Source organism: Euprymna scolopes, chromosome 1 (genome assembly GCF_053919585.1).
Source record: "Euprymna scolopes isolate OS-2025 chromosome 1, ASM5391958v1, whole genome shotgun sequence".
Lineage (NCBI taxonomy): Eukaryota > Metazoa > Mollusca > Cephalopoda > Sepiida > Sepiolidae > Euprymna > Euprymna scolopes.
In genome coordinates, this window is record NC_136482.1 from 92,036,485 (window position 1) to 92,059,938 (window position 23,454).

Sequence of the window (23,454 nt, forward strand, 5' to 3'; positions counted from 1 at the left end):
TTCTTTTCATTTGTTTGCCCATTTATTTGTAAGACAGACAACTCTTCTATTCTTTAATGAAAATTATGAGCGTCTCCCCTTGATGTTTTCCTATCGAAAAATGCTTCCATTTTCCCTGTTGACAAGTTGAAATTACAAGTTTGTTTTTAATAAACTGTAGCAAAGTACATGTCGTGTAAATAACATGTTACAACAAAAAATGTAACTAGACAAGTACAAAATCAAAATTTGATATGTCAGCTTAAATGCTACTTTAGTCTAACTTTAAAAATCTCACAAGATATCTGTATATGTTAGATTTACAAAGAACAATGTAATCACAAATGAATGATTTAAAAGCCTTTTACACATTAAACACCAATTGGAGATCATGTGCTTAAGTTAGACAAAATATTTTTGTATGTGAGTGTACATATTCATGCACGTTAGTAATGTAAATACAGACACCGCTTTGCCAATTGCATAATTTTCAGGATTCTGTAAATTCGATATTGAACTTTTCTCACTTGAGAGCAAAAAGGGTATACATAGCAGGCGTACAGTGTACATGAGTACAGTTAAAATACATACATCATGTATGTAAACTACATACATAATATGTAAATATAGCAGCCCACACTAGTCGCACAGAAAGAAATAATTAAAAAATAGATATCAGTATATAGCAGTGTTCAACAGAAGAGAAAAAAAAAAAAAACTGCTGCTAAATTATTTTAGATCTGATATACCAAAATCAACCAGACGACAGCGGAAAAAATAAATGACGTCCAGGAACGTTTGGTTTGTTAAGGCAAGTGCAACCGGAGATATTCTCTAAAGATGGAAGCTAATAAACAATTATTTTGTAGGAATATTAATGATACTCTTTCGAGGATTCCTGCCAGACGTCGAGCGGCTGATGTTCCAGATATAAAGGCAAAAATGAACTTTAATATTAATGCAAAAAAAAAAAAAAAAATGGAATTAATTTACCCAATCTCCGACTATGCCTCTTTCTCATTGCATAAGTAAAAGTCAGGGTCAATATCTCATATCCAAATTAAATGTAGTTCACTTTACTTTTGAACGATATAAATCTCGATGAACTAGTTGTACTTACCCAGCGTTGCCCGGTAGTGTATTATATAAATGCAATTTGTTTTGAGTTTAAACTATGCTGTTAATTATTTCAAAATATTGTTTGTTTTTTTTCTAAACAAAGGAAAGTAATACTGTCTTGACGAAGACAGTATTACTTCCCATTTTTTAAGATACCATTCATATGAAAATGATCCTATACTGCTCAAAGTATTCTCTGGAAAGAATTTAACCGAATTTCATTTTATTGTTTATAACACTATGCTAGATATTCTACCAGACCAAATCAGATTAGTTCTGGTCCCGGAGTCCAACAAAATCAAACAAATATCACAGAAACAAACTATGATATATTTAAGTTGTCTATTGCAAGTATATCAAACTCAAAGTCTAGCAAGGGTTATAGAAATCAAATAGTTTCGTCTTATTCAAGAAGGCCGATAGCTATTAGTCGTGTGCTCTCATGTAATGAATGAATGCGTGAATGTAGGATTGACATGAAATTCTTAAAGATAAACTAAAATGACCGAAAAATGGGCTGAAATGACTTAAATAAATAAAAATTAAATGACTTAGAATGCCTTTAATGAACTTAAGGATGAATTGAATGACCTTAAGAATGACTTGAATGGCTTTGAGACTGACTGGTTGTAAAGTGGGTGATCATTTTACATTAAATTTATACAGAAAAGTGATCCCCCACTTTATATCACAATAAGAACAGCATGTAAGAACAGATACTACACTTTGATCTTGGCCAAAAGGCCAAGAAAAGGGTATTTATTTGCTCCCCCACCGAGCAATTTAGGCACAAGGCCGATTTTTAATGTGAGGAGTGAAGGGGAAATGGTGACCAACTCCCTGGGGAATAGGGGAGCTGGATAGTGACAATTGGTATGAAGGGTCGTCCCTACATTGACCAAGGTCTTATATGTGGGGTTGCCCCCACATATGGTCTTTGCTTGCAGTATCCGCCGGAACAAATACTACACTTTGATCTTGGCCAAAAGGCCAAGAAAAGGGTGTTTATTTGCTCTCCCACCGAGCAAATTAGGCACAAGGCCGATTTTCAATGTGAGGAGTGAAGGGGAAATGGGGACCAACTCCCTGGGGAGTAGGGGAGCTGGATAGTGACAATTCATATGAAGGGTTGCCCCTACATTGACCAAGGTCTTATAGGTGGGGTCGCCCCCACATAGGGTCTTTGCTTGCAGTATCTTCTTGAACAGATACTAGACTTTGAGCTTGTTTATATAGTTTATTTCCGTAATGAAAAGATTTTACAATTAAATAATGAGAAATTCAAAAAATAAAAGCAATAAATTAACATTTGTAAACAAACTTAGACACAAGGTCATACAAGAAGTGGGATGGGGGAGTGTTGCAGGATCTTTGTTACTAAAGTGAAAATGGAGTCTTTGGCGACTTTACTCTTGGCTGGCAACATTTACCACAATACCTCATTCACTCTGTGGAGTCTAAACTAACTAATGAAAACCCCAGCGTCTTTGCAAAATATATTTACAATTTCTGTGTGTGTGTGTGTGTGTGTGTGTGTGTAAAAAAAAAATTTTTTTATTAAAATGTGTGTGTGTGTGTGTGTGCGTGTGAAAAAAGTTCAATTCATTGGAAAATAAAAGGTTCTTGAATTTGGAAGAAAAACCGTTCGTGTTGGGGAGTGGGGAATCTAGAAAAAATATACAAAAAATAAAATTACCTAGTGCATTGTTAGTAAGGTCCCTCCCTGAGCTAACCTAGAAAGTTAGATCACCTACTGTTTTCCGGGGCACCGAAAACAAGCGGGAAGATCCCTAGTGGGGATTGGGAAGAATTCTGATCGGGTGTAGGGAGGAAAAATAAATAATTGTCAAAAACAAAAAAAGAGGAAGATGGGGGGTGGGAGTAGGCGGCGACCTTCGGGTGACCAGGTGGTAATAAAACAAAAAGATAGGGGGGTAGTGGTAGGGTAGACTCGGAAAGTTCTCTAGTGCCAAAAACAAACAATCGGGGAACAGGATCTCATTTGTACTGCTAGTCAAGAGTCTCTTTACTTTTTATTTGTCTAACCTAGCGGGATAGGCTCCGTAGGACCCAGTACCGCGTATGCCATGCTTATGGTGGTAACACAAATTCAAACTTGGCGCCTCGTCGGATGCACAAGCTAGCGTCATGCACCCACCTCTTGTCAAAGGCCACTCGAGGCAACCTCTTCCAATCGCATCTAATCTTTACTTTAAGCAGATGTTTAAAGTAGACGATCAGATCCCGATCCGGAACAGATATCCCATTGCGGACTCGCTTGAGGCGTGTGATCCACATGACCATCCTCGCTACTGCTAGTATCGCTAGAAAAACCATTCTTTTGTTCCTAGGCAGCGGCAGATCAATGTTCTCCACATAATATGACTCGTCGAGTTCAAGCCAGCAGTTGGCATCGATGCGAGCCATTACCTCATTGATGTACCCTAGGAGGGTCTTGAGCCTGCTGCAGCGGAAAAAGTCGTGACCGGCTGTTTCCCTCATGTCTTTGTCGCAGCACAGGCAGTAGACCCAGGTTTCTTCATTGTAAAGGTTGAGTTCCTCAAGGAGAGGCAGTGCGTTCCAGACAAGTCACTAGGTAAGGGAAAATTCTGAGTTTGTAAGAACGACTTCTCTGCAAACATAATGCTTACCCTCGTTCCGCAAGAGTGTGTCGAGGTGTTCCTGTAAGCTGGTTTTGGCAGGGAGGGGAAGTACAGAGAGACGGTAAAGGATGAGCAGAAAGACGTGTGTAGCACACGCCTCTGCTCGACCCTGCAAGGACAATTTCCTTTGAACCCAAGTCCTGACAGAGGATTCAACCTTGGTCTCTACTTCTGACCAGCTTTTTTTCAGCTGGAGACCCGGTCCGAACCACACACTGAGGATCCGGACCGCGCCATTGGTCCAACTGAAGATGCCCAGAAGCGAATTTACTCCAGTCCAGGCACCCAACCGCAGATCCACCAGCTTACTGCAATTGAAACGGTGATGTCATCGGCAAATGCAGAAACCCTAGCTGGTGTGCCTCCAAGGTGAGCTATCCTGCGCAGGACTGGTGTAGTCACCTCATCCCTTAACTTGCGAAGGAGGGGTTCCAATGCCAGGACGTACAAGAGAGGTGACAGCGGACAACCCTGTCGCACCGACCGGGAGACGGCGAAAGAGTCCGACAGCTTACGGTTGATCTGCACTGCTACCGTCGGCCTGTCATACAGTACAGAGATCCACTTGCGGAAGTTCGGATTAAATCCGGCGGCCTTCAGCACAGATCCCAGGAACCGATGGTCCACCCTATCAAAAGCCTTTGACTGATTCAAACTGATCAGTGCGGCCTTGGCGTCGTCTTCTGTCCCCTCTATGATCATGCATATCAGATGAAGATTGTCCTGAATCGATCTCCTCTTCACAGCATAGCTCTGGTCTGGTTCGATCAAGTCAGTGATGACAACCTGCAAACAATTCGCAAGAACCTTGGCCAAAATTTTTAACTCTGTGTTTAGCAGAGTTAAGGGCCTGAAATAGTCTAAATCTTCCTTCCCACCATGCTGTTGACTTTTCCTGAGCAATGTGATCACTCCCTTGGTCACTTGCCCAGGGATGGAGCCCTGAACAAACCAATGGTATAACATATCCTTCAGAATAGGGACCAACATGGGCGACAGCCTCAAGTAGAATTCATAGGGTAGACCATCAAGCCCCAGGGACCTGTTGCAGCCGACCTGCTCCAACGCAGTAATGATCTCATCTTCCGTAACAAGACCATCACAGCTAGCTGTTAGAGCCACCATGAGGCAGAGCGAGTCAGCCAAATAGCTACCAAACTCTTCGACCCTGAGCCTGGGTAGTTGGGTGAAGCGCTCTAATAAATGCTTTCGAAACCCCTCGCAAATCTCCTGTGTTGACACGAGGGCGTGCCCTTCCAGGTCGTTCACTTTTCGAATGTACCCATCCGAGCCGGGCCTTAGAGCAGCCTTATGCTCAACAGCGTCTACATTAACAGCCTTGTTCGAGATTTTCATTAGCCTAGCCCTAACTATCTGGCCCTCGTACTGCTCGCTAGCCAAGCAGTTGAGGCCTTGTTTAGCTAATGCTATCTCTACTTAGCCTTATCTAGTGCGAGGCGTTGGCTGTACTGGACAGAGAAGCGTCTAATCCTAGCCTTGAGACTAACCCATCACTTACTCCCAGTAACTGCCCCCACCAATGCCCATTGGATTATCTCTGTGACCTTCAACTGGCAGTCTTCCAGCTCCAACAAGGTGCTGTTGAACTTCCAGTATCCGGCCAGTTTAGGCCTAGAGCTCAAGTTCAGATGGGCCATAACTAGTTTATGGTCCGAGTGTCCTAAAAGGTGGAACGTGGGGCAAGATAGAAAATCTACATCGCCTCTTCTAACAAACATCCGGTCCAAATAAGTATTTGAATGGGAAGACGTATTAGGATGCCACGTCCACATCTCCCACCCCAGGTGATCCAGGCGAAATCTGTCGACCAGGTCGCACAAAGCCAACAGGTTAGACAGACTGCTGTCACACCACACTGACCTGCTAGTCCCCCCCCCGACCTTATCTATCCTGGGATCAAGGATGGCATTCCAATCACCCATTAAGACTACCCTCTCCGGATCATCTATAAAGCCCTCCACCCGTCGAAAGAAGGAAGCCCTCTCCACAGCAGAATTAGGCGCATTAACTGGTATTAATGGCAACATCGCCGACAATCGCCCGCCCGTTCTCGTCTGCGTGAATAACATTCACCGACACTGATAGGGTACAATTTACTAGCAAGGAGATTCCACGACTATAGATGGGTCTCCTGTATAGTGGCAATATCTACCTTACAGGGACACCAGATCTCTCAGCATACGTGCGGCCTTTCTTCGACATCTGAGGCCCCTCACATTATAAGTAGCCAAGTTTAAAGCCATCGTCACCTACCTTATTCAGTGTCACACATGGGCCTGAAATCCTCGGGGGTGAGAACGTGGTAGGCCTGTCCAAGGCTTCCAGTGAGTAAGTCCGGCGAGGGTAATACATCCTTGGCCACGCCTCCCACGTGCAGGGGGAAAGTGAGTTTAAGTGCCCTGTAAAAGAATGGGTGTGCATAGACAGGGATTTTTCCCTCGCATTTGTAAATGATATTGTTCAGTGAGGGATGCTCCCTATCCACAAGCTGCTGGCCTGGGATAGAATCCTTTGCTGCATCTATCATAGCCCAGAGAGCCTCAGACCTAGCATCCTTGTTGACCCTAATGAAAGTGGTCAACAAAAGAACGTTCTTGAATATTGTTGGGTCGGCGATGTTGTCGCCACCGACACATACAAAGTTCCTCAATTTGTTGTTCTGGACCCTCTGGTGGCCTTTGAGGTCAGGTAATGGTTGTAGATGGTCCAGTTCACAAATCCTTTCCCCTGGTAGGAAAGGGAGTTTTTTCGTCCGCTCCGTACAGACTGGTGCCGTAGGTTTTTCCTTGGCCAGGGGAGGAGGGGGGTAGGAGTGACAGGAGTAGGGAGTGTGTTTTTGGGGGTTGGTGTCTACCCTATCCGAGGATGGGTTGCGTGAAACTGTCCTGTGGGAGCTGTGACGGGAGGGGGCCGAGTCCACTGGCTGATTGGGGGTGGGGGGTAATTCAGCCTTGGTTGTTTTGCTATTGTCTTTGTGGGTGGGTGTGTCTCCTTTAGTCTTCCTGCTCTTCCTCCTCTTGCTCGTCTTTTTGTTGACTGTTGCTGTGGCTGCTTCCTCTGCGTCTGTGGTCGCCTCTACTCTGTCCGACACGATCTATTCCTTGGAATCTTGGAGCTTCCTTTTGTTTGAGGAAGAGGATGCCTGCATGTCCATCAGTGTGATGTCGAGTTGGGTTTTGGTCACTATTGGCTTGGGCAGATTTTTGTTAGCTCTGCCTTTCTTAGTGACCATCACCCAACCTGCTTCTGCTACTGGACCAGCGTTTACTGTGACTGGAGCTGTGATTTGTGTTGGAGCTTTGCCGGTGCTTTGGTGGGGGCTTTTCCGGAGCTCTGGCTGGTTATTTTTTGGGACAGTCCTTTACCATGTGCTGACAGTGCCAGCAGTGCCGCCTTCTCCCCTGCACGATCAGTGTCATGGCCCGGTCCCCAAACTTGAGCATGGCCGGAAGGGTGTCAAATTCGACCTTCTCCAGGACCGTTTGGACTTTGTAATCCCCGGTCATCACGCGTTGATCGCGTACTGGCTCATTATGGCACCGAGCTCCCTTCCAGTCATGTAGCATGGAACGTTCAAGACTGAGGCCAAGGCGATTCTTCTGTTCAAATATACCAGCTGGAGCGGAATATTTCTGGTTCTGAGGTCGATCTTAGCCAATCTTGACTGGGGAGCAGGTTGTCCCACATGGCAAAACTTCTCCTGCATATGTAGCTGCCCGTTATGTTCAGCCCGATGAGGAGTTCCACCATGGTGTCTTTGTCGACACCTGTTAAGCTCCTGGTCTTAAGGTCGGAGGTGATCAGGGAGAGAACTCTCTTCTCTATCTCTTCGATTTGTCCTGGAAGGGGTTGGATGTTTATCCCATCTGTGACGGCCTTGTAGGTTGAGTTGAAGAGCTCTCTGTACTCTTCTGGTGTCATCTGCTCCTGGTTCTGTGGGCCACATATCGCTGTTCCATCCTGTTTGGCATTGGATGGACCAGGACAAGGAGTGGCTGCTGTTTCTTTCTTTTTCTGCTGTTGTGGTTGCTGCTGCTGTATAGTTGCCTTGTTTGGAGTTAGGCTTGGCCAGTCCTCCTGGGGTGTCGTGCACTTGTTTGGGCCTAATCTCTGGCCTCCTGCCTTGGTTTTGCCCGAAGATTGTGGAGTGGGCTTCTTCTACACAGGCTTGGTTGTCAAAGGGTTGCCTTTTGGGACTTTGGGTGGAGTTGGCGTGTTTAGGGAGGCTTCGGACGGTGAAGGTGCCCTGTATTCCCCCCCCCCCGAGAATCTTGAGCGATGCTAGGGTGTCTCTGAACAGAGCTCTGGTTCTGCAGGCAACACCATCCTTGTCTTCCTCCATTTCTGATGTCAGGGAATTGTCCTCTTGGGGAGCTGGTGTTGGGTGACCGGAAAGGGATTGGGAGACCGGTGGTGCCACAGGCTGTAGTCCATCAGTGTCGTCTTTGGTCTCCCCGTCTCCAGCTTCTCTGTGCTCTTCTACCGGGAGGTTGTCCTCTTGGGGAACAGGAGTGTTAGGGTCTTCTCCGGCCGATGAGGATTGAGGTGGAATAGGTGTCGCTGAGTGTGTACCACCTGCTGGATGCATCGTTCCCTCGTCAGCCGTTTTTCCGGTGTCCTCCATTTCATCTTGGTCCTTTTGGGGAGCCTGAGCGGGAGTGTTTGCTTCGACCGACGAGGATTGAGGTGGAACTGGTGTCGCTGGGTGTGTACCACCAAGTTTGAGCCTTATTCCCTCGTCAGCCGCTTCTTTGTCTTCCCAGTCTGGGGAGTGGCCATCGTGGTGAGCAGGGGGCTGGGCTGGTTGCCCTCCTGGTGTTGGCGCTGCCTGGGTCGCCGCGGACTGCAGCCCTACTCCGCCCTTTCCTCCTCTTCATCCCTCGTGGGAGGTGCTCCCTCCAATGGGGAGTACTCGAGTAGGGCGATGTGGCGCATCTGAGGTGGCATACGCCTTTTCCCCGGCATTGTGTGGAAAAAAACGCACCGGCCGCTGACGCGGGCCAAAGTGTAGCAGGGGAAAAAAGAAAATGCAGGAAAATGGGGTGGGGAGTGGGTGAGGTCAGAAGAGAGAAAGTGGATCGACCTCCCCTCACTGTGATGTCGGATTAGTTAGCTCAGATCCCCTGCAAAGGGGGAGAGCAGTGAAGGAAGACGCAGTGGGTGCTAGCGGGTCAGAGTGCCGCATCACAATTAAGAGAAAGAGAGGATAGACATCTCTGCCCAGAGAGGGGAGCAGAAACGAAACACCCGCCCTACCCACGTCACCCTGCCTGCAAACAACCCTAAGGAAGCGAAAAAGAGAGCCCGGTCTACTCAATCCACTGGGAGAGCAGCGAAGGAAGACAAAGATTGAGCCTGGCAGGTCAGAGTGCTGCTCAGGCAATTAAGAGAGGAGAGAATAGACCATTTCAACCTCAGAGGAGAGGAGGAAATGAAGTACCCAACTAACTAAAGCTAACCTGACCAGGTCGCGTCTACCAAAGGAAGTGTTGTCTGTCCCGAAAACAGCAAACTCCCAAAGAAGGGATCGGTTTTCAGGTCCAGACTATCACACAATGGCGTCGGTCCTGGGGGAGCGAAAAGGGTCCAGACTCCCCAAAGAGGGGGTCGGTCCCACTAACAAAGGTTAGTAGAGTCACAAAAGTGAACAAAGTGAAAGCCTTAAACTTGACTGGTGTGGTCAAGTGGCGGACCTCTTGAAAAAATCAAAGATGAAGTAGCTGGAAGACACTACACTTTGATCTTGGCCAAAAGGCCAAGAAAAGCTTAAAAAGCTAAAAACAGCATCTATTAACAACAGACCTTTGATCTTAACCAAAAAGGCCAAGCACAAAAGTGTTACGGACAGACCGACCGACCGACGGACCGACTGTGATTTATAGAGTCGCTTCCACGTCACTAAAAATATAATGAAAAAAATCAGCATAGATGTTCTTTATTTCAATTAAACGAAGATTTAAGCTATTTCAATTGTGTCTGAATGCAACAGCACTGTGTATAAATTACAATAGTTAAAATAGGAGAAGTATTCAAACACTTATATTTTGTCGAAAATCTTTGATAAAACTCAGAACTGCACAGAAATTTCAGTCTGACATATCAAAGATGACAAATAATGACATTCAAACTTATTCTCTGAAAAATTTTGACATGAATGATAGTAAATTCTTCTTGCGGATTCATAATGTAATTTCATACAGATAACGAAAAACGTGTCCGTGACGTTCTAAAATTTCGATCAATAGATTCAATATCAAACAAGACTTTCCTAAAGCGATAATGAATAAGAAATTCACACTATTTTCCATCCTTGTATTTTGAAATTATTCTTCTCTGCACTATTGAAAGTTGCAGTTTGTATGGGCTGCAAATAAGCTTGCAATGGGTCGTATGCAGTTTGTGAGCCACGTGTTTTAAATGTCTGATCTATTGAGAAGATTATTCTTCTCCATTGCTTTATTTATTCAAAGTTTGAAATCTGGGAAGTTCATAATACTTGAATATCTATGTAACTTGTAAAGAAATCAAGTGTTAATTCCAGGAACGGACTCTTATCTTTGAGAAAGTATGCCGAGATCACAGTTACGAATGAGAGCCGGTGATATTATATTAAGGTTCGAATCTTACCTAATCCTTGTGTGATTAGCAATGAAACGTTTTTGGGTTTTTTTTCATCTCTTTCGATCAGCTTAGCCTTCTTTAATCTATACATTATTTTATGATGGTTCTAAATGTAACAACCTGCTTTCCTCATAGCTAAAATAGTCTAATACATTGAACGGCAGAACTTATTTTGCCATCAGACCTTTTAATCATTCAAGTGATAAATTATTTCCTTGCTGATTGATTTCTCTGCAAAGAATATTGATTTTTATGTTCTCTCTTTCACTTCATCTTTAAAGCTTGGTATATTCGTCTAGGATTGCTTGCAAGGTTATCAATGTCAACAGATGGTGTGGAAGAGGGTCAGGATGTTATGATGGAGATAAGGGAAGCAGAGAAATGACGCTGCCAGTCAGACGAACAGTTTTTTTGTGTGCTAACTACAGAGACGACCATTAAAATATATTAACAAGCGTTCTCCTTTTATTTGCCAATTGAACTCATTCTCTCTTCAAATCACACGAGTAATTAGATGGAACGAAGTCTCTGAATGGTTCCAACGAGATAGGGAGTTGTCATTAAGATTATCCAGTCGTTAGAACACAATAAACTTTGATATGACAATATTTCTATTTATTTAGACTACGGTAATTTTCACAATGTTTCAGTTGACATAACCTCGACCATCTCCAGGTGTGTTCTTGAACTTGCGAATCCCAGCTTATTGTTAGACAGGGTCAGTCTCGTGACCTCTTTATGATATTTGTCTAGAACAATTTTTTTTTTACCAGACAAAGTCAAGTATGTCTGAACGCATGTATCTTACTTATATTCAAACTAGTGGACGCATCCGCCAATATTAAACAAACCGGTCTGATTGTACATGCAGAATTCTACTAATAGAAATAATATTTCTAGATTGCAAGTTAGCCATTGTCATAAAAAGAAACCTTATTTAAGACAACGAGCAATAATTTTAGAACAATAAAAACCAATAATGCACTTTGTACTAAAGAAAGTGTCTGAATTAAATTATAATAGTTACAAAATAGATAAAAGAATAAACCAAGAAGTAAATTATATTCATTGGAATAATTTGATGGGGAAAAAACCCACAAAAATCGACTAATCCTAATCTAATGTTGATATGTCAAATGACTATTTACATATGACTTTAGAAGTCTGACTGACATAATTGTATATATTAGAATTGTTTTCAACTTTCTGTCATACTTGCAGCAGCAAAATAGTCAGAAATCACTACAGAAAATTAAAGTTTATAATAATTATTTGTACCTTGGTTACCGGTCTTTCCTCCTGCAGTGATCCTTCTAGACTGAGGGAATGCCTTCTGCAATTGAATCAAATTGTCGAAAAAACTACCACAATATAAGTTGATGATATACCATTTATTCAATGCAATTTTCATTCTACATCACTGACCTGGAGGAGGACAAAGAGATCGAAATCTCTTATTACTTATATCTTATCAACCCATGTCCGAATGCCTCCCATGCTTCCAGACCTTTCTATCGCCCTCTTTCTTTGAGTCATATGACGCCATATCTGTTTTATAATACATTCCCACACATTAAGTAATTTTCAACTAGAGATCAAGTTGACCTCACCTAACCACTCATTAGTTTCCATTTGCTGTTATTCTCAAATAACTAAACCATATACTAGGGCATCTACCTGCTCATAATCTAACATTAAATAACATCAATAAAATAAGTAAAAAAAAATGTTTAAAACTCGATTTAACAAATATTAAATCACTGTAAAACATTAAAGTAAATACTGACAATCAATAGATTAAATATATTTATTTAATGTCTTCAATATTAGGTGCATTTCTTCTTAGATATTTGGATGCCCAGGTTTCACATCTCGACAACGATGCTATTATGTTAAAAATTCAGATAAAATTCATTAATGTAAATACCTAGTAGTAATAGTAAAATACAATTCTTGTAGACAATCAAAACTGGAAGAAAAATTACGGTTTGCAATCTAATTTCAATCTCTTAAATTTTTATTTCAAAATAAGACTTAATTTTTTACACTTAATTTTAAACTGATCAATGTCTTCGAGGCCAGGTGTATTCCTCTGAAAATTTCATAAAACTGAATTAGGATGAAAAATCTAAAAAGTATGTGTGTGTGCATGTGTGTGTGTGAATGCGGGTGGGAAATGGAAAGAGAATGTAACTCAAAGATGTATCTCAACGTTTCACCCAACTGTTGCGAAGACTTTTTGAAGAGTGCCAAGTTGAAAAGGAGGCAAAAGAAAAGAAAATGTGTAATTAAAAATTTTAGGGGTCTTCTAATTTTTTTAAAACTTTTAATTTTTGAAAAAGCCTTAGCAATTGTGTAAAACATTAACATGCATATTGGGGTGTTGATCTTTCCTCTTTTCATTGTTTTTTTTTTTTGTTAATTCCATCAGATTAATTTGATCATTTTAATTTGTCATATATAAAACACACATTCCATGCAATTTAGCCTGCCACTTCGCTACGAGAATGAAACGCAAGATATTATGTTTAGATTAATTGCTATATATCTTTATAACTTACTACTTTACTCATGTATTGAGCACTATTGTAGTAAAAACTGAAAATCGATGGATAAAATATAATTACTTTTAACATTTTATGTGGATGCATGAAATAACATTTTTCTTACTCTTTTCTTACTTCTTTGTACTTAATTTGTCCTGCTTTATTGATACTAGCGGGTGTATCCGGCGTTGCTCGGGTGTGGAGAGGTGAGAAGTGAAGGAGAGGGGGATCAACAGTTCAAAAGTGTTTAAAAAAAGTGATAGTAGCTGGGTAGGGGGATCAAAACAACAGTAGGTAGCTCGGGGTGGAGGATAGAGGTGTTAAATTTAAGAACTTTCTTTTTTAAATATAAAAACATGTTAAGTTGTGTTAGTACTGCAATTTCTTGAGATATTACCGTCTGTGAATTTTTGATTAAAAGAAAATAATCATTTTATACTAAATGCTTAGTTTAAAGCAAACTTAGGTTTAGAAAATCTTATTTGAAGTTTTATTATTTTAAGTGACTTGAGTGAAATTCAAATGTATTTTTTTTTTTTAGATTTCGACGAAAAAATCATCTTTGTTTAGTTTATTTCAAGTACCGTAATATTCCAGTTTTATATTGCAAAAATAGATATTTTTTGGAGGGGGGGGGGAGGCTGGTTTTCTCCCAACATCGTGGAGGAAATAAATACGTTAGAAAGCTGAAAGTTTAACTAGCCCACAGCCAAACTTAAACTTAACGTCGGTTTTATTTATTTATTTAGTATTATTTTACGACCTGCCCCAGCGTAGTATAAACACCCCCAACCACCCCATGTTAAGAACGGCTTTCGGAATAAACACCCACCAACCTCTCCATGTTAAGAACGTCTTTTGAGGTTGGGGATATTTATTCTGAAAACTGTTCTTAACATAGGGAGGTTGGGGTCTTTATAATACGCTGGAGCACGTCGTAAAAATTTACCATTTATTTATTTAAAACGCACTTAGAAAGACACCCATTTATTTAAATATATTTTGTTTAAATACGTTCGTTTTAGTACTTACATTAAAATGTTTTGTGTAAATACAAAAAAAGTTTATTTTTAATCCTTAAAAGTTTTGTAAATATTTAATATTAAAAAAATGTTTTGTAAATTCGACCACGTCTGTTATTTGACGTGTTTACAAACAACCAACGACAATGTCAAGGCGAACAACCGGTGTCACTTGAAATGTGCACCAGTATTCGTCTTCTGTTACAGGGTATCTAATCTTTACTTGATCCGATAAATTTATAGGGTAGTTATAGGAAATTTATAGAATGAAATAAATTGTTTTTAAGTGTCATATAAATTGCCTATAACTATCCAATAATTTTTTTTGGATTATCCTATAAATGTCCTTTGGTTATTCTATAAATTGTTTGTGATTATCCTCCCCCATAAAATTGCCTTTGATTGTCCTTCGATTATTCAATAATCTATGATCATCCTAATATTATCCTATTAATTGCCCAAATCAATTCTATAAATTGCCCATTAAATAACCTATGATCATCCTACAGATGCACACACACTGCATATCAGTATAATAAATCGGCTAACATAATCCGCCGTTATTCATAATTTATCTGTGTCCCCAGGCCTTAAAATGTAGTTCGTCTTTAGTTTTATTTGTTTGCATGCACTGAGATATGCAGACTTACAACTTAATACTTAAAGTATTACTTAGTAGTTTTTAACTTAAAACTTAGAAACCTATAATTATAAACTTACAAACTGATTAGTTTATAAATTTGCCAATGAATACCATATGATTATCCTATGAATTTGCCTATATTTCTTCGATGAATTCGCCTTTGAGTATTCTTTGAATTGTGTGTAATTATAATTTAAATGGCCTATAGCTATCTTCTAAATTGCCTATAATTGCCTTTGATGATCCTATAAATTGCTTATAACTATCATTGTACCATAAATTTTCCTATGTAATTTATAGAATAATCATAGGTAAAGTCACGGGCTAATGTATGGAAATCATGGGCAATTCATGGGATGATATTAGGCAAATCGTAGGATAATTACAGGCAATTTTATGGGGTAGTTTAAAAGATAATCATAGAAAACTAATAGGATAGTTATAGACAATAAATAAGATAATCAGGCAATTTATAGAATTCTTTATAGAAAACCTATTGGATAGTTATATGAAAATCATAGACAGTTTATAGGATATTCGTAGGATAATCCTTAGAAAATCCATTGAACAATCATAGGCAAATTTTCAGGAAAATCATAGGAAATATATATATGTACATATTCCCCTTCTCTTAAATATTGAAATAAAATGAAATAAATCTTCAGATCATAAACTGCTTCAGTCATTGAAATGGTTGAGGTTTAAATTCATAAACCACTGCAATAGTACATTTATGACGGACACGCCCCCCTTCTCCTCCCATATGTTTATATCAGAAACGCACTGGTTTTGAGCTTCTAAATTTAATACAAATGATTAATGGTAGATTTAAAAGGTTTTTGAATGTTAATTTTTTTTTAACAGAAAATTCTGTACCGATTCAGACTTTGGTAATAAATGGTCTGTTAACCTTATTTTATAGTTATTCATCCGCTATTTCTTGGTCAATTAATATATTTTTTAAATTTTGGCCTGCGTGGTTCTAAAATGCCAGCAATTTGCCCCCCCCTCCCTTCACATTCTAAAACTTTGGAGACCCTTGTACGAAGGATGAGGATTAAATGAGTGCCTGATAAATTAAATATTTTATACTAGCCTGGGTGCCCGGCGTTACCCGGGTGTTTGGGGGGGGAGGTGTTAACAAAAAAGTGGTAGCAGGCAGGCAAGCTTGAACCCATACCACGAAGGAGGAAAAGAATGTGAAACAAAAATTGACGTCTTTGCCATTGCGTCCATCGCCAAACCGGAATTGACAAATCAATCGAAAAAAAGGGATGACTTTCGAAAATATCGGCGAAAAAAACGACCCCTCCCTGATTGAGGGCGAAAGAATTTTTATTTTTAGCTAATTTTTCGATATTTGCCGTCGAGCTTAAAAAAATAGCGATCTCGTGAAAATCCGTCGCCTCTGTCGAAAGTTTTAGGCATACATATATGCATTTAAACATACAGGTGACATTTATATTACAGTAGAAGATATTTGGATGGAGGACAAAAGCTAAATATGTACAGTTTGCCAGACTTCAGTATCAATGTTTAAAAATTAATATTTCAGTTAGTTTTACACTCACAAATAGCATTTTCAAATAATTTGATATCTAAAATTTAATTCATGTATACATTTGTTATATCAAAAAAAATTTTTTTCATTTTTCAAAAAGAAAATTCAATAAATAATTTGTCTTATAGAAGAATATGCTTGAGTAGTTTTAGCCTGGAGCCAGAATTGCAAGTATTTTACTGGATTGAGCCAAATTCAAAATGACAGATTTGGACATCTTCCATCATAGGTTAACATTTTCATGTCTATCAGTAAGGTCAAGTCGTTTATCCTAAGAAAACTTTTTTAATGCTTACTTGCAGACCACCTGGCGTTGCCTGGTTATAAAATACACATAAATATTATATTATAATTCATGCAGATTTTGTATTTATTATTATAAAGCCAATTTTCTATTGATTATTATCCAATATACAGTAGAACCCCAGGATACGGTATTAAAAATACAAACAAATTACAGTACAGTATATAATACACATGTATATAATCAAATAACATAAATAAATAAGGCAGGGCATACCATAACTAGAGGCTGAAAAAAAATATCGTATTCCACATTGTAATCTGAAACAACATGTATCTTAGGGTCATCGTATCCCTGGGTTGTATAGCAATGATTTCAAAAGTTATTAAATATATATATATATATATATATATATATATATATATATATATATATATTCGACTTACCCTGGCAAGGTCAACTGTATTTAATTTCGACTCCTTAGCTAGTTTTACAGGCTAAAAACAAAATCGAAATTGTTCCACAGATACAAATTTTTGGTCTACAGATTTTAAATTTCATAGAGAAATTTGATAGAGAATTTCCACACACACACACACAGATAAGGCCATTTTTATATATGTGTAGATATATATAAATATATTTGTATGTGCTAGAACTTCTATATCTTAAAAGTCACACAATAATGCACGATGTAGGAAATATGCATAAATAGAACTGAGTGTAACAATTGAATGAATCCAACAAGGGACCATAAAAATGAAGAATTAATGAAAGTTCGTTTTTCAAGAAATATGCAAATTAGTTTAACTTTAAGTTCACATATCCATAAATGGGTATATTATGTTCCTGTTTATAATCTTTAGATAGAAAAAGTAGGCTTTTAATATCAATGTAAGTGCAACGAAAAGCACAACTATAGATATATATTAATATTTTTACAAACCATGGTCTGAAAACGAATGTAATTTCTTATTTGTGGGCAAATATTAACGATTAAAAAATTTATTAAGTAAAAAAAATGTTTGTTGTAGAATAAACAAAAACATGCATCTGAAAATAATAGTATTGTATGCCTACACAATTGCCATGATTTTGAAATGTTTGAGATATGTTATGTAAATGTTCGGTACTTGTGCCGGTGATAGACCTTGCTATTTTTTATATAGTATTTTCAAGTTAAAAGATACAGTAAAAACTGAATTTGTTTATTAAATTGTTGGATGAAAGTACAGAATAGTTAACAAAGCCTCCTCCTCATTGAAGAATGGCTTTCTAAACGTTATGATTTCAGCACGATCCGTAGACTGTACAAGTACCAAACGTTGTGTACTTTTCAAAAAGTATTTTATAACTTTGGATATCATATCCCACTTTTGGTAAAAGGCAAATAGTTAAGTTTAGCAGATAGCTAAACTAAAACGGAAAAATATATTTATTAAATAACCAAAATTTTAATATTGATACATGTTATAACTAAAATGCAATAATCGTTTAATTGTAAAAAGGATAAACATAAAAATCTGAGAATAAGATTTTGATATATTTGTCTGTTTTAATTTTTACTGATAAATTTAAGTAAATTGAAGCTCTGTCATTTCAATATATATCCTGAGCACATTTATTCCTGCAATGGACTCATCAGAAAAGGAGATTCCAATAATCAGTCAAATCCTCTTTTCCTTTAAGGTTTTTAAGACTTTTAACCGAATATTGGAAACCATAAATTCATATAGAATTCTGAACTGAACCTTTTATTGAATTAGCAGAAGTAAATTGTCATAGCAAGTGGAATAAAACCAAAGTTAAAACGCTAATTTTTATGTTACTCTTTGTTATTTTATTTGTCTCTTCTCTAGGAGGTTTTTATGGAAGGAACTGGATTCGAACTTGGCATACCCAGGTTTTTAGTTTGTGTTAACTACTTTGCCACCGGCACCCCTTATGTTATTTTTAGTCATCACTGCCTTCAATACATGCTTAGAAACAACAAGAGTCCTTCATAAAATTCTATCAATGAAGATTCTAAAAAAAATAAATAATATAAAAATAAATGAGGAGAGAGGTAGTTAGTTAATTTTAATGCCTCAAAAACCAAGCTTCTCTCTTTCCACCACCAACATTCTGACCCCAATCTGGCCCTAATTAAAATGAATGGCTCTCGTCTTAGGGAAGCACCATGATTTTATAAGCTTCTGGGGTCTGACATTTACCCCTGATCCGAAATGGAGCATATATCAAATCCGTTGCCAAGGTCGCTGAAAAAAATGGTTGGATCATTCTATCGCTCTAGTAGATATCTCACTTCCGATGCAATCGTCTACCTGTATAAGAGCGAATTAATCAAATTATACCAAATTCCCACAACTAACGATTACTACACTATTGTCTGAATGACTACTATACATACATTAACTTTTATCCTTGTGTAGCCTTCAGGTCTTGATAATGTGGTGACCCTTGTAAAAAAATTTCAGATCTGTTCATTTGTGATTTCTTGCTCCATTAAGGAAGCGCTTCTCCCTGGTAATACTTTATCTTCATGGATATGGCCTTTGACCATCAGATGCGGTACCTCTACCAAGTCTGACTGCTTTTCGAATGAAGTATTCTTGGTTGGTTGATAAGATGACATAGACATAAAATTTTGCCTTATCCATTAGGATGACCCCGTCATGATTCCTGAAACTAAGATCAGGTTATCTTATGTTAAGCATACTCTTACATAGTTCCTTATAAAATACTTTTTTGTGGGAATTCTGGAGTCATTCAAGTGCGTAGTTTAAAACCATTAAAGGCACCGATGTTACAAGACTCAGAAGCTATCATTTAAATGAAATTTATTGAAATGAAAATATTAATTAAAATTTTGGAGAATCTTTTTGGCCAACTCTATATCTTGAAAATTATTTTCTTGAATAGCTTCAGATCGAAATTATTTATAAAGTTTCAATTGCGTGTTGAAGTGTGTTGGTGGATTTTTTCGGTTGATATTATCGGATAATCTTGCGATAGATAAAACGAAGGACAATGTTTATTTCTCTTGAGGGCAATGGGGAAAATGAGACGAGATAAAATTACTTCAGCAATTGGGGTCGTCTAGACGTGTGCGTGCACGTCTCATAAGACAAAGCAAGAAAAAGAAGGCTAGATTACTTCGAAGTTTGAAGAGAGTATTAAAAAGGAAGTTAAAGATAAATTATTTCAAGTGTTGTCAGATCATCAAGCAAGAAAATTGAGAAGACACATCTCAGGATGTTAAGATTCGTCTTGATCGGTTTCCTGTGGCACCCGACTCTCATTACAATTTGCATTTAAAAGAGCGAGGCGGCCTGTGTAATGTAGACCTGGACGTATTGGTGATATCATGTATGAAAATCAGACTTTTATACTTATGGATGACCTACATAATCTATTATGCTTCTTCTCTCTTTCCTGAACATTTAACAATTATGAACTAGTAATGACAAAAGCGGCATTTAAAACTAGCAGGACCCGTGTACCGGCGTTGCCTGATGAAAGTATGCCTCCCACACCACCTGTATTTTTTTTTTTAATTAAGTACGGTTGTTAGTTGGATCCACTACCCGCCTATGTTGAGGAGGCCGACATCACAGTGTAGTGTCTATTCTGATACTGTACTACACCCTTTCTGACCTCGATTAGTAGAGCAGAAATCCTTCTAGACTGGGGCAATGTTTATTTGTGTTCATATTAAGAGTGCCCTTACTGGGAAGTTGTATTTCCCCACATTAAAAACCGACCTTGTGTCTAACTCTTCCCCCATGGTGCAGCAAGTACGTAGGAATAATTATAAGAAAATGCAACTAATCAGGGTTAACATTTTTAATGTAGTCACGTGTTTTGTCGCCGTCGGTGGCGTGATGAAATAAAAAAAAATAAAATACACTTTTGTATTTTGTTAGTTGTTTATTATTTTTAGCATGTTTTCTACTTCCGGCATAATTAAAATAAAACGCAAATAATTGGGAGCTAACCATTTAAATTTAGTCACGTGTTAAACTATAGGTTTGATTATATTTTGTCCATCATCATCGTTGTCGTAATAAAATATTTTAAAAATACACTTTCGTATTGTGTGAATTGTTTAATTTTTTTCTTTTTTGGGGGGTGGGGGGTGGGGGGGATTTTGTTGTTTTTTTTGTGATGATAAATTCTAATGGTAATGTTGACCGAATCATTACCCGCCTCAGTGGCTACAAATAGTTCGTTTCAAAGTTGTATTAAGTAAGAAGTGGGAGTTGAATTAAGAATGAAAACATATCCTATCCTAAGGAAATGTAACGAAACTGTTTCGTTTTTTTTTTTAATTTATTTTTTTAATAACTGCAATATTAGTTTTAATTATTTTATTCAGTATCCTCAGTTTTCGCCGCCTTATTTAGGTAACAATTGCTGCTATTTTAACAAAAAAAGGCAGAGTAGAAAAGCGTTTTAGTATAAAATAACAATGAGGGCATCCAAATATAATTAAAAGTAGAAGGTAACCGTCTAAGTGTCAAAGGTTAGATAAGTTACTCTTCTACCTACCTGGACTAGTTTTGTGTTGCAATGTATTTTAATGCTTTTATTATGTTCGAAAAACAATAACCGTTATTTGTTTTTTTAACGAAAGCATAGAACCCTTTTGTAAGGAAATCGATCATATTATTTAATTACTAATCACCGATAATTGATGCTAAATATTGAACTTATTTGCTTTGTTGGATTCTCGTTTTTCTGTTGTTTTTTTTTTTAATTTATTCTATGCAAATTTGTCAGATTATTTTTCACTGCTTTTTTTCATTCCTAACAGAATAAACCATTTTTGTGGCTAATAATTGCGTTGCAATATGCAAATTTCAGACCTCGCACGTCCTAGCATGTAATAATTATAAACAATAAGAGAGGGGAGTTGATAAAAACTCGTAATTGGGGTTGCTTGAGCCGAAAGGCACATTTTAAGGTTGCCGTAAATAAGTAGTAATTCTGAGAAAAACAATTTATTCCATGCAAATCTGTCAGAATAAATATTTTTACTCGCTTTTTTCATTCCTAACAGAAATGGGTTTTTTTTTCATGTTTTGGTTAATAATTGCATCGCAATATGCAAATGTCAGGTCTCACGCGGTCTAGCATGAAATAATTATAAATAAGCGCTACAAAATAATTTTGTTTTAAAGCGGGGTATAAACGCGTAGTTAGGTGTGCTCGAACCAAAAAGCGCATATGAAGTGTGCGGTAAATAAGTAGTAATCGTGAGAAACTGAGTTTATGTAAATAACAGAGAACGCCGCGTCGTAGTCATATGTGTAAAAAAAAAAAGTGCTACAAATATTTTTTAGGTGGGTAAAAATTTGTAATTGGGTCTAGCAATAAACGCTGCAAGAGAATTTTTTTTTTCGAAGTGGGCAAAAATGTGTATGTGGGTGTGCTGAAAACGCAAAACGCATGTAAAATTTGCCGTAAATAAGTAGTAATCCAGAGGAACTAAGTTTGTTTATGTATATGACGGAAACGCATGACGCATAGGCGGTGTAGTTGGAGTGATACAGGAAAGGGAAAATAAATGAACATATAGAAAGTAGGAATACATTAATGTCTAATTACATGTAATATTGTATTTGACAATTTCTGTAAGAACAGAAGTTGTTGTTTTTTTTTTCTGTATCAGACACATTGACGGGCTGAAGAATATGCTTGTTAGTGACGCCATGTAACATTTTTAGTAACTGTTCATTTATAAAGTGGGAGAATTGTATTTCAGAATCTGAGAATAGTCATAGCTCAGTCAATCTGAATGATCGGAATTATGCTTGGGAGACTTCATTATTTATGAAGATTATGTTATGTCTATGTATGTATTAACCAGTTAAAGGCGGTGCAAACAAAGTAGCATAGAAAAATGTAGATTTGACCCGGTGTCAACTGGTAGCAGTGAGAGCACTAAATAATAAGAGAGAAAAATAATAACTTCTTCCTCTGTAGATGTGGCGATTGTGACAGTGTTGCTCACCAGATATAATATATCATTTTATTATCATGAGTGAATGTGGCAGAAATTGTGGTCATAAGGGACATAAGATACTGGCTATCAGGGTAGATGTATTGAATTTGTATGTAGCATCTGTTGTTGAAAAACTACAGTACTTTGGTCCAGAGGATAATTTCTGCAATCAGAATATTAGATAGTGGATAGATAGATATTTACATCAATAAATGAAAATTTACTTATATTTACTTTTATAGTTATGGATGCTGCAGATAACTGATAACTTTATCTTCCTTGAACATCAACCCAGTTTATTATAATAAACCAACAGTGACAATAAGGATATTTTATTTCGCTCAAAGGCCACTCAAAGATAAAAGTTTATGAGTATCAAATTACCTATGAGACAACACTATGATGATCAGTAATTGTCAAAATTGGGCAGGATTTGATTATTTAAGAGTATGGCTCAAGCGGAACTTGTTTATATTAGATTTGAAAACAGCTGGGAAGCAGCTCCATGGTATTGTGTTCCACAGCCATGCAGTTCTAGAAAATAAACTTTCCTCGTGGAATTTTCATTTAGTTTTAGCCACTGATAGAGAGAAAGAAAAAGTGGCTGTGGCTAGATGAGTGTTTGTTGTGAATGTTTACAATGGTTGAGGACCATAGATCAAGTTGAGTTGAGCACCTGCCATAATAATAGAATAGAATCGCAACGTCTCTTCTGATGTCAGAATTGGTTGTATTCCCTGTGAAGATAGGAAAAGTTGATCTGAGCAGCTCCTCTCCATATGTGGCAACAGTACTCCATCTTAGGCCATATTTGGGTCTTATATAGGTAGAGGATTGTGTCGGGAGTGAGATATCTTCAGGACTTATGAGTGATCCAAACATTTTTCCAGCAACTTTGACAATGGACCTGATGTGTGACTTTCATTTAAGGTCAAGGACGAAGGTCAGTCTCAGAAGTTTATTAAAGAAGAGTGCTTCCTCAAGGTAGAAGCCATTCATTTCAATTCGAGCTAATTAAGGATCAAAAA

At 38.1% G+C, this 23,454-nt stretch overlaps 1 protein-coding gene and 1 pseudogene across 9 annotated transcripts in view; one reads left to right on the forward strand and one right to left on the reverse strand.

Annotated features, from left to right (window-relative positions):
• LOC145245888 (uncharacterized protein C20orf96-like) overlaps positions 1–23,454 on the forward strand; it is a 2,261,276-nt gene that overhangs the window by 2,208,133 nt on the left and 29,689 nt on the right. The gene's annotated exons all lie outside the window — the stretch shown is intronic.
• Positions 1,732–1,855, reverse strand: LOC145284207 (U2 spliceosomal RNA; annotated as a pseudogene).